The sequence below is a fragment of the Chrysochloris asiatica genome, unplaced genomic scaffold, assembly GCF_000296735.1.
Source record: "Chrysochloris asiatica unplaced genomic scaffold, ChrAsi1.0 scaffold00151, whole genome shotgun sequence".
Lineage (NCBI taxonomy): Eukaryota > Metazoa > Chordata > Mammalia > Afrosoricida > Chrysochloridae > Chrysochloris > Chrysochloris asiatica.
The window spans coordinates 269,757-281,978 of NW_006408669.1; positions in this window are offsets into that span (position 1 = coordinate 269,757).

Consider the following 12,222-nt stretch of genomic DNA (forward strand, 5'->3'; position numbering starts at 1 on the left):
GTTAAGTGCCGTCGAGTCAGTTCCGACCCATAGCGACCCTGTACAGGGTTTCTGAGGGTGTAAATCTTTACGGGAGTAGAAAGCCTCATCTTTCTTCCGCGGAGCGGCTGCTAGTTTCAAACCACTGATCTTAAGGTTCGCAGCCTGATTCGTAACCACTACGCTACCAGAGCTCTAGACCAGTACATATCTTATAGACCCAACACCAGGACTCCCTATAAGTGTTGTTGTTGTTGTTAGGTGCCATCAAGTCAGTACCAACTCATAGCAACCTTATATGCACAGCAGAAAGAAACACTGCCCGATCCTGGGCCACCCTCACTACTGTTGCCACGTTTGAGTCCATCGATGCTGCCACTTGGCCAATCCATCTCATTGGGGATCTTCCTCTTTTTCTCTGACCCTCCACCTTACCAAACATGATATCCTTCTCCAGCGACTTGTCCCTCCTGACAAAATGTCCGAAGTATGAAATACAAACAAAGTTTGGCCATCTTGGCCTCCAAGCAGCACTCTGGCTGCACTTCTTCCAAAATGGATCTATTGGTTCTTCTGGCAGCCCATGGCAGTAAGTGTTAGAAAGGAAAAATAGTCCAAAATCCAGACACCACTGTAGCTCTCTAAAATAGTATACATAAACTTTCATGCTGTTTTCCATTCCTCAGATCTTTAAGCTTAGTGTGAAAAGGTCTGTGATGAATGCACATGTCCTTTCCATGAAGAGATCACCTTTTGAAGCAGGTGCTAATCCTGCCTTAGTGAATCTTCATGAATATTTATTTTAAATAGTCTATGTTACTGTTTTATTCAAAAGCAAATTGCTTTTGTTACCCATTGCTGTCTAACAAATTATCACAAATTTAGAACTAAAAGCAATACTTATTCACTACTTCATGGTTTCCCTGGGTCAGGAGTTTAGGCACAGCTTAGCTAGAGCCTCTAAGTCTCTGACAAGGCTGCATTCAAAGTGTTGGTTGATGTTGAGGTTTTATCTGAAGTTTCAGCTGGAGAAGGAACTGCCTCTAAGTCACTTATCTATTTCTTGGTGGATTTAAGTTCTGTGCAGGATGAATGAGTGAAAGACTCAATTCCTTGCTGTCTGTTAGCGTGGAGGCTGTCCTCAGTTTCCATGTGTTCTTCTTCACATTATTGTTGCTTAGTGCCTTCAAATCAGTGTGACTCATAATGACAATATACAGGGTTTCCTAAGGAGCGACTGCTGAGTTAGTCTTCATAGGGTAGCTCATTACATAGTGGATGTCTTCCTCAAATCCAGGAAATTGGGGAGTCTGAGCTGAAGACAAAAGTTACAATTGTATGTCACATAATCATGGAAGTGGTTTATCATCAGCTTTGTCATATTCTATTACTTCAGGGCAAATCAATAAACTAGATATGACCGGGTGAGTGCCAGGAGGTTGACATCATTGGAAGCCATCACAAAGTCCATCTCCTAAACAAATTTACACGTTTTCTATGCGTGGGAGACACAAGTTTTAACTGAATACATGAAATTACTCAAGACAGCTTTGAGTAGAAAACATGTAAGGTTATTTTAATCAGTAAACTAACTGCTGTCTGAAAGCGGATAGCATTCTAGCTCTAGATTCTCTACTTACTATTCTGCAATGTTGAAAAATTCTGAACTTCATTTATGCCCAGATCCATTATTTGTACTATCAGGAGAGTAGACTCAAACTATTTTTAATAATGTTGGTATTTTATAATTATATATCAGAGAAAGTATAATTTATAGCTTTTGTTGTTGTTGCAAAGTGCTGTCAAGTTGGTTCCTACCCATAGCAACCCTGTACAGGTTTCCAAGGAGTGATTGGTGAGCTTGAACCACCAACCTTACCATTCAAACTGACCTTGCAATCCAGTGCATTATCCACAGTACCACTTAGAACTCGATTATAGCTTTGAGGTGAGCTTAACAAAAAGGTTTTGTATATTTTAAATTGCAATTTTTTTTTTTTTTTGCAAAATACCCTTTTATGGCATTAAAAAGAAAAGATGTTACCTGAGGACTCAGGTGTTCTTGGTCCAAACCATGATATGTCCACTCACTTCAGATGCATGCAAAAGCTGGAGAATCAATGCCAAAAACTAAAGAAGAAATGATGCATTTTTAATTATGATGTTGGCAAAAAATATTTAATATGCCATTAACTACCAAAAGAATGAACACGTTTGTCTTGGAAGAAGTATAGAGAATGCTCCTTACAAGCGAGGGTGGGAGGATTTTGTCTCATGTACTTTGGACATGTTTTCAGGAGGCACTGATCCCCAGAGAGGGACATCACACTTGGTAAAGTAGACAGTCAGCAAAAAAAGAAAAGCCACCTCAGTGAGACATATGCCAGTGACTACAGCAGTGGGTCCCAGCATGGCATTGCCTGTGAGGATGGCATAAGACTGAATAGTATATTGTTCTGCTATACATTGAGTTGCAACCCACTCTATAGCCCATGAAAACAGTACTTAACGTAATATGATATTTGGGACATTTGTTTTCTATAGTGCGGTTCCTTTTAAAATATGGGTGACCGTGCTGATGTTGTATTGATTTCTTCAAAGCTTTTCTAATTCAGATCATACTGTGTTGCAACCGAATTGTGTAGTTTGTAAAACTCGGAACTCTGCAAGCATAATCAAAGGCAGTGTCCCCAGATTCATTCCGAGAACAAAGGTTATTGCTGTTGTTAGTTGCTGTCAAGTCAATTCCGGTTCACAGTGACCCTCTATGACAGAGTTAACGACCCCATAGGGTTTCCCAAGGGGTGATCTTTATGGTAGCAGATCATCAGATCCTTCTCCTGTGGAGTTTCTGGGTGAATTCAAACCACTAATCTTTCCATTAGTACACATTCACTTAACCATTTGAGTCCTACACCTCCTTAATATAAAGATTGCTCTTAAGTGCCATCAAGTGAGTTCTGAGTTATAGTGACTCTGCCTATGATTTCAAAGACTATATATAATCTTTGCAAGAGCAGCAAGCCTCATCTTCTCCCTCAGAATAGCTGATGGGCTCAAACAGTCGACCTTGTGGTTTGCAATCCAGTATTTATCCTACATAACTACCATGCTCCCCAGTACAAAGATTGCTGCTGTTAATGTGGTTAAGTCATTTTGACTCACAGCGACTCTGTATACAGTTTATGAGACTTTAAAAAAATCTTTGCTGGAAAAGTTAGTGGGCTCTAACTACAAACCTGTGGTACATATACCAGTGATTACTGAATGTAGGTAGTTGTTGTTGTTAGGTGCCATCGAGTTGGTACTGACTCATAGTGGCCCTATGCACGACAGAATGAAACACTGCCCAGTCCTGGGCCAACCTCACAATTGTTGCCAAGCTTGAGCACATTGATGCTGCCACATTGCCAATCCATCTCGCTGGGGGTCTTCCTCTTTTTCTCTGACCCTCCACCTTACCAAACGTGATGTCCTTTTCCAGCAACTGATCTCTCCTGACAATATGTCCAAAGTATGAGAGACAAAGTATGGCCATCCTGGCCTCCAAGGAGAACTCTGGTTGCACTTCTTCCGACTCAGATCTGTTGGTTCTTTTGGCAGTCCATGGCACTTTGAATCTCCTCCAACACCATAACAAAAAGCATCAATTCTTCTACAGTCTTCCTTATTTACTCTTCAGCTTTTGCACACATATGAGGTTATTGAAAATACCATGGCTTGGATCAGGGGCACCTTAGTCCTTAAGCTGATATATTTGCTCTTCAGTACTTTAAAAAGGTCTTGTGCAGCAGATTTGCCTAGTGCAATACATCCTTTGATTTCTTGACTGCTACTTTCATGAGTGTTGATAGTTGATCCCAGAAGAATGAAGTCCTTCACACCTTCAATTTTTCTCCATTGATAAGAATGTTGTTTATTGGTCCAGTGGTGAGGATTTTCGTTTTCTTTACATTGAGATGCAATCCATGCTGAAGGCCGTGGTCTTCATCAGTAAATATTTTTGATCTTTGATCTTGTGATCTTCATCAATAAATATTTTAAGTCCTCTTCACTTTCAGTAAGCAAGGTTGTATCATCTGCATGTTGCAGGTTATTAATGAGTCTTCCTCCAATCCTGATGCCACGTTTTTCTTCATAGAACCCAGCTTCTTGGATTATTTGCTCAGCATGCAGTTTGAATGAGTATGGTGAAAGAATGCAACCCTGTCGCACACCTTTCTTAATTTTAAACCATCCAGTGTTCCCATGTTCTGTTTGAGCAACTGCCTTTTGGTCCATGTACAGATTCCTCATGAGCACAATTAATACTCATACTTTGCGATGTTGTCCATAGCTTGTCATGATCCACACAATAAAAAGCCTTTGAGTAGTCAATAAAGCACAGGTAAACATCTTTCTGATATTCTCTGCTTCCATCCAAGATCCATCAGACATCAGCAATGATATCCTCATTCCACGATCTCTTCTGAATCCGGCTTGAACCTCTGGAAGTGCTCTGTCACTGTATGCTTGTAGCCATTTCTGTATTACCTTTAGTAAAACTTTACTCACATGGGATATCAAAGATATTGTCCAATGATTTCTGCTTTCCATTAAGTCACCTTTCTTTGGAATAGGCACAAATACAGATCTCTTCCAATTTGTGGGTCAGATAGTTGTCTTCCAAATTTCTTGGGAGAGATGAGTGAGTGCCTCCTGTGCTGCCTCACTTTCTTGAAAGATTTCAATTTTTATTCCATCAATTCCTGGTGCCTTGTTCATTTCCAATTCCTTCAATGCACATTGGACTTCCTCCTTCAATATCATTGGCTTTTGATCATATGCTACCTCTTGAAATGGCTGAACATTACCCATTTCCTTTTGGTACAGTGACTCTGTGTATTCCTTCCATCTTCTTTTGATGCTTTCTGCATCATTCAATAATTTTCCCAGAGAATCCTTCAATAACAAAGGATTGCCCAGAGAATCCTTCAATAATTGAATGTAGGTAGGGTGATTAAATTGTGACTTATCAGGGATGAGCTGAGTGGAATCATTTCTATGTGTGGTTTTGTGACATCTCATCATTTGACTGACTGTATTCATGTCAGTCTTTGTGTATGGTGATTACATGTATTTGATTAATACAGGGCCACACCAAAAGCATGCAGTTTCCATGGTTTTCCTGTATATCCTGACCCACTTTCTTCCCAGCAAATGTTCTTAATGGGAGAAAATCACTTAAGAAGGAAAAGCTTTTGTTTTGTTTTTTCCATGCCTAATTTTACTAAGGCATGAGCAGTCATGGGAAAAAAAAACCAACAACAAAAGCTTTAAAGAGATTAAGAAAGAATAGGTCTGTTTCTATGTTTAGCAATAGAAACTAAGTTCTGGCGGAGAGGTAGATAGGAAGAGTCATACTCCTGCTTACACTAGCACTTGCTATATAACTCCATTCTGCAGTCCTTTCCTTTCTGTCAAAAAAGGGTTTTGTTTTTCCCTAAAACAATTCAGTTTATTTAGTTTTGTGTTGTTTGGGGAACACTTCAAGGTGAAGTTGGGGGTGTCGTGACTATACCCATATAATCATTGTTAATGAACACAGAACTTGGTAAGAGATACCAGAGAGGGTTATAATGTCTCTCACTGTAAGACACAGTACATAACCCTTTTGGAAAGGACTTTGTCAGATTGCTCAGCAACTCATTGGATCCAAATTCAAACTGTTCTTCCTGGTGAAGGCAGTAAAAGGCATTGGTCTGCAAAAATGCTGGGCAAGCAGGAAACATTGGCGGACTCACGTAAGATAAGAGCTCATATTTCTTTCTGGTGAGAAATAAAAGGAGGAGTCTGGCTACTAGTGGACATTAAAGATCCCAGGACACTTCTCACATGACAGGACTGTTAATCTATGTGTTCTGGCAATATTCCAAATTGGGTAATTGTTTTCTGCCTCCCTAAATCTCTCTTTCCCTTCCATTTATATTGAAAATGTCTCACTTTCTTTCCTAAATGGATTAGACTGTCACTCACTTAGAAGGGCATATTACAAGAAAGCAAATGTAAATTTGTCCTGTAAAATGTAAAACAATATGTAAGTTTGCAATGCTATTATCATTATCACTGCTATTATTAATGTATATTAGTTCTCTCCCTCAATATTTTATTGTCCCTGGCAAGTGTTTTCTTTCAGTGCTTTCTTTCAAATTCTCTTACAATATTAAACTACAAACAAAATGCTCTTATTTCTTTGTTGTTAGTGCCTTCGAGTTGGTTCTGCACAAAAGAATGAATGAAACACTGTCTGGTCCTACAACAGCCTCACTATTGTTGTCACATTTAAGCCGATTGCTGCTGCCACTATGCCAAGGAGGTGTCCTTGGGTATATTCCTCTTTTTTGCTGACCCTCCATGTTAACAAGCATGTTGTCCTGCCTCTAGGCACTGCTCCCTCCTCATAACAGTTTGCCATACTGACTTCTAAGTAGCATTCTGCCTACTTCTCCCAAAATGGAATTGTTTAATATTTTTCTTCAACACCATAATTCAAGTGCATCAATTTTTCTATGATGCTCCTTATTCATTGTCCAACTTTTACATGCATTTGGTAGTGGTGGTGCTTATGTGCCATAGAGTTTGTTCTGACTCATAGTAACCCTGTATAGAGTTTCTGAGGTTGTAAATCCTTACGGGAGCAGAAAACCTCATCTTTTGCCCACAGAACTGCTAGTAATTTTGAACTGCTGACTTTGATTCTTAACCACCATGCTTCCAGAGCTCCTTTACATGCACTTAAGGCTATTGAAAATACCATGACTTGGGTCAGGCACACCTTAGTCCTCGAACTGGTATCATTGCTCTTGAACATTTTAAAGAGGTCTTCTGCAGAACATTCAACTAATGTAATAAGTCCTTTGATTTCTTGGTTGCTGCTTCCATGAGTGTTGATTGTGGATCTAAGAAAAACGAATTCTTTGACAACGTCTATCATTTCTTCATTTATCATGACAATAATTATTGATTCAGCTGCAAGAATTTTTGTTTTCTTTACAGTGAGGTACAATCCATACTGAAGACTGTGATCTTTTTTCTTCATCAGTAAGCATTTTTAGCACTCTTTTCTTTCAGCAAGGAAGGTTGTATCATCTGCATGCAAAAGATTGTTAATAAGTCTTTTCCAATCCTGTTGACAGTTGTTCTTTATATAATCCAGTTTCTCAGATTGTTTGTTCAGTATACAGATTGAATAAGTATGATGAAAGGATGACCTTTTCTTTCTTTGCTGTCTTTTTAATAACCCTTAGCTTTCTACCAGTATGATGTTCTTGAAGTCATCCCTTTTGATCTTCAATGATTAGTGCTAATGCATCTTATCTGTTCTTGAGATGGTCCCTAACTTCAGGTAGGATATATTCAAGGTTGTATTTTGGCTCCATCTTATTTCTTAGAATGTATGAATTCATTTTGTCCCTGGTTATATTGCATTTTTATATTAATAGTAAAAATGTTTACTTGTTGTTCATAAATGCTGTTGAGTCAACTCCAACCCATAGTGACTCTGTATAGGGTTTTCTGGGAGAAGCTGGTGAGTTTCGACCACTGACCTTGTGGTTCAAATCAACTTTGCAGTCCAGCACATGAACTCACAGCACCACGCCAGGTCTCCTAAGTAAGTGTCATACTTACTTAAGCACAAATAATAATAGCTCTGTTTTAAAAGTATATGTCTTTTGCTGGCAGACACTTTTTCAAGTTCTCCCAAAGGATCTTGTCTTTGAGGAAAAAAAAAAAAAAAAAAGTTAATCATTTAGCATAGTGGTTAAGAATCCGGCTGCAAGCCGCAAGGTCAGCAGTTCAAAACTACCAGCTGTTCCACGGGAGAAAGATGAGGCATTCTGCTCCCATAAAAATTTACAGCCTTGGAAACCCTGTACAGGGTCGCTATGAGTCAGAACCGACTCCACGGCACACAACAACAACCTCCCTTTCATTTTTCAAATCAGCCTCAGTATAGCTCAAAACCACCATATCACACCAGATTTTGTAGCTTTGCTTGTCTGCTTTTTTAAATTTAAGGCCAACATACTGTAAGATAGGGGTGGGGTGGGAAGCAGTGACCATACTTGTGATAGAATTTGAAAGACAAAAAGAACCATCCTCGTCTTCAACCTGCTACCTGAAATTGTCTCCCTTATCTTAAAATTTTATTAGCTTTCAAAATTCAGAACCCCAGGGAGGTAAAATGAAGCTGTTTACAATGGGAGGACATGATATAAGGTTCAGTAAATGTCCTATCTGTTCCTGAAAGTAATTTTAATAGGGCAGTCAGGGAAGGTATAAAATGAGTACTAGTACTTGAGAAGAGAAAGGAACAAAGGGTGATTTCATGAAGGAAAAACAAAACAAAAAAAGGACTGCCCTGAAAAGTTCCCAGGAAGAACAGAGACTTACTTCATTCTCTGTTATCTAAGTTCAGCTCAGTTTCAGTTTGTCCATCTTTTCTTTAAGTGATCACACTACCTTCCACATACCATCTATCAAAAATCCAATGTTAGTTTTTTGTTTTGTTTTGAAAGTATATTCCATAACAATATTTCTGTATAGAATTACACAATATAAAAATAGCACCAGGGTTTTTTATTCTATAAAATTCTTTAATATAATGCTTAAATAGCCCCATGAAATTGCTGATTGATCTGTGGGAATTCAACATGTATATTCAAAGGGAAAAATCAACTGTCTACAGTGTACAGAGAACATTCAGATTGAAAGGTGCTATATAAATGATACATCTTTTTCTCATCTTGTTCACAAACAAAAAAAATTTATTGAAGCCTCACTGCAGTACATGGCTATAGATAAAATATTTCAAATTTTTAATAAATTTGATGCAGACATATATAGGAGTAGATACTGATTCTTAAATCTGATACCTCCACGAGCTATAGATACTGATTCTTAAATCTGATACCTCCATGAGCTATTAATTATATTAAACAAGTAAAAATATAATATCAGAGGAAAAACTCTAGCTTTGTTTTTGTTGTTGTTGTTGTTGTTTTAATGAGAATTACCTTATGAAATCTCACTATGGGCTGAGTTCAGTAGAAAAATTTATTCTTACTTACAACAGATATGTTTATGTTATTTTCTTGACTCAGTTTATGATATTCATATTGGTCAATTTGCCAGTATCTAAAGGAGCTCTGGTAGCATAGTGGTTACGAATCGGGCTGCAAACCTAAAGGTCAGCGGTTCGAAACTACCAGCTGCTCCGCGGGAGAAAGATGAGGCTTTCTACTCCCGTAAGGATTTACACCCTCGGAAACCCTGTACAGGGTCGCTATGGGTCGGAACCGACTCGACGGCACGTAACAACAACAACAACAATGTGGGAAAGAACATTCTTGTCAATAGGAAATGTCCCCACAGCTAAATTGATACAGTAAGTAGGACTTTCAGGTTATAGTAAGAATCAACAAAAAGTTCTCATGGAGTTGATCTCTCCAGAAAACTTGAAATGTTATTAAAGCCAATTGCCTTGAGTTCCAAATGTCCTGGTACTTGTGTGGAAATCCTGTTCTTAACTGGAATGAGAAGACAAATAAATATGTGCATGTACACGAATGTAGGGGTCCCTAGGTGACATAAATGGTTAGCCATTATGCTGCTAACTGAAAATTTGGCTGGCTGACCCCACCCAGAAGTGCCTTGCAAGAAATGCAATCATGAAAACCCTTTGGAGCACAGTTCTGCTCTGAAATATATGGGGTTTCCATGAATTCAGAAGTTTTAGTGTGGTGCTGTTGGATAAGCACTGGATTGCTAACTGAACGGTAAGTGGTTCATATCCAGCAACAGCTTCTTGGAAACTCTATGTGGGGTTGCTATCAGTCAGAACTGACTTGATGACACTTAATAGCAACAACCATGAGTTAATCAATGTAATGGCAACTGAATCTGGTACTGCAAGAGTGTATTTCAAGGAGAGGGAGGGTCCGGTAGGAAATGTATTCTCCTCCAGGCAACATACACCTCATATGGCTGCAAACTCTAAATCAGCTAGAACACACTGTGTCACAAGATTAATCCAGTGATCACACATTATAGTGGCATCAGGAGAAAGGGGAAATCTATGAGAATATTGTTTGTGGTTTCAGAATCACTGTAGCATCAGTTATGTATTAAGTTAATGACTCAAATACCTCTTCAACTAAAAGATTCCTGAAGAATTTATTTTAGCAGCTAGTTTCTGACATTCAAAAAAGGAAACAAACAAAACACTAAAACAGACACACCACAAATACACCCAGAGGAAATCAACAGTAAAGAGTAAAGGTATTTCCAGGGGTTGGGCCACATCCCAGCTGTTTTATCTTCAGACTTTTATATTTGGACGTATTTGCATTCAACTGATCTTGTAGACATGATCTGAAGATTCTCATATTAGTATGCATTGGCAGAGCTTGGTGTAAAGCCTCAAAGAAACCTATTCAACAAGCATCACACCATATCCCGATGATACTCATTCAGTTCAGTCCATCATTCTCACTTGCTAGTTGACTGGTCGGATGCAAGCAGACAACAGCTACTTAGAAGGATGTGACACGACATGACACATCAATCAAGGACTGTCGGAAAAGGGATGCAACTCAGATGTTGAAAACTTTTGTCTTTTGAAAGACAAAGGTTTTAAATTTGTCTTAGAAAAATAAATAAAACGATGAAGGGCTAATTCAAAACTGAAAGGGTAAAATACAGTATTGATCCAAATGCTGCATGCTGAGTCATAAGGAAATTGAAATTGCTCTAAGGAAAGAGAGGTAACCAGCAGTGCTGATGAAAACCCTGAGGAAAATGTTCAAAATTAGATCACTGCATCGTAATTGTTTCATGTTGGCTACTTGTCAAGGCTTCAAAGAAAAGGATGTTGAGAAATGAAAGACTGTACCTCAATGAAAGCACATATAGACAGGTTTAAATTAACACGTGCAATGTTTAGTGGTCCTAAAAGGGATTTAATTTCTTTACTTAGTCCAGATCTGGCAGGGAGATAAGGAAGTATTTTGTTTTTGTTTTTCTTTGCAAGAGTAGCATTGTACTCTGGAGAAAACAGTCACAAGTTACTCTTTTTTTCCATCAACTTTCTCTCAGTTTGTTATATTGTGATAGTTTAAATGTTACAATCTGCTGCTATGTCATTCATCAGCATGGTGGGCTGGTTTCAGTGGAGCTTCCAGACTAAGGTAGACTAGGAATAAAGGCTTTATCTACTTCTGAGAATTAGTCAGAAACCTATAGCTAACAGCAAAGTATTGTCCTTACCCTATCTAGTGCTAAAGGATGAGCCCTTAGGTTGGAAGGCACTTAAAATATACAGTGGCCACAGCAATGAATTCAAGTCTACCAAAGATTCTAAAGATGGTACAGAGCCAAGCAATGTTTTTTTCTGTTCTGCATGGGGTTGCCATGGGTTGGGGTTGATTCACAGCAACTGACAACAGCAGAAAGTGTTTATAATCAGGGATATGAAAAGGCTCCTTGCCACCTGTTCATTTCACTCCAAAAATTAAGTGGAATTTTATGAGGATTTTTGACTGATAACTCTAATATATCTTCTCTTTAAAGACTGAAATGTTTTCCACATGGGAATTTCAATACATAAAACATTTGTCATGAATGATAAAAATATGGGGAGTGATATTCTGAACTTCTCCTTTAATCTTCAGAGACCTGGAGATAAATGCACTCTAGTTTCTTACTAGTACTCTAGAAAAATGTAATGTGATAGCCTGAGTATATCTTTCATTACTATATTAAACAGGGCCATCAGTTGATAACACAACCCCTTTCTTATTTAGATGTATAGTATTCACCTTTTACTTTCTCAGTCTATGTTCTAAGAAAGTATATAGCTTTCTTACATATTTCTTTGAAATAGAGTAGGATCTAAGATACATTTGATTCTAATATATCCTTTAAATCTTGAATTTCCGTGATTTTGGAAGGAATTTAAAATCATGTGCGTCCAGATGCTCGATGAAAGGATAGGAAGAAATCTAGGAAAATAAGCATCTTCAAGTTGGAGCTATGATTTTGATGGGGAAGAACACCTCCTCTGCTACAGTGATGATGATGGAGAAAACTGGGTGCTAAACATAAAATGGTGTTGAGAATTAATTTCTCTAATTTTATAAACTGTTTTCAAAAGGATCATTGAGCTGCATGGGTCATGTTGTTGTTGTTGTCAGGTGCCATCGA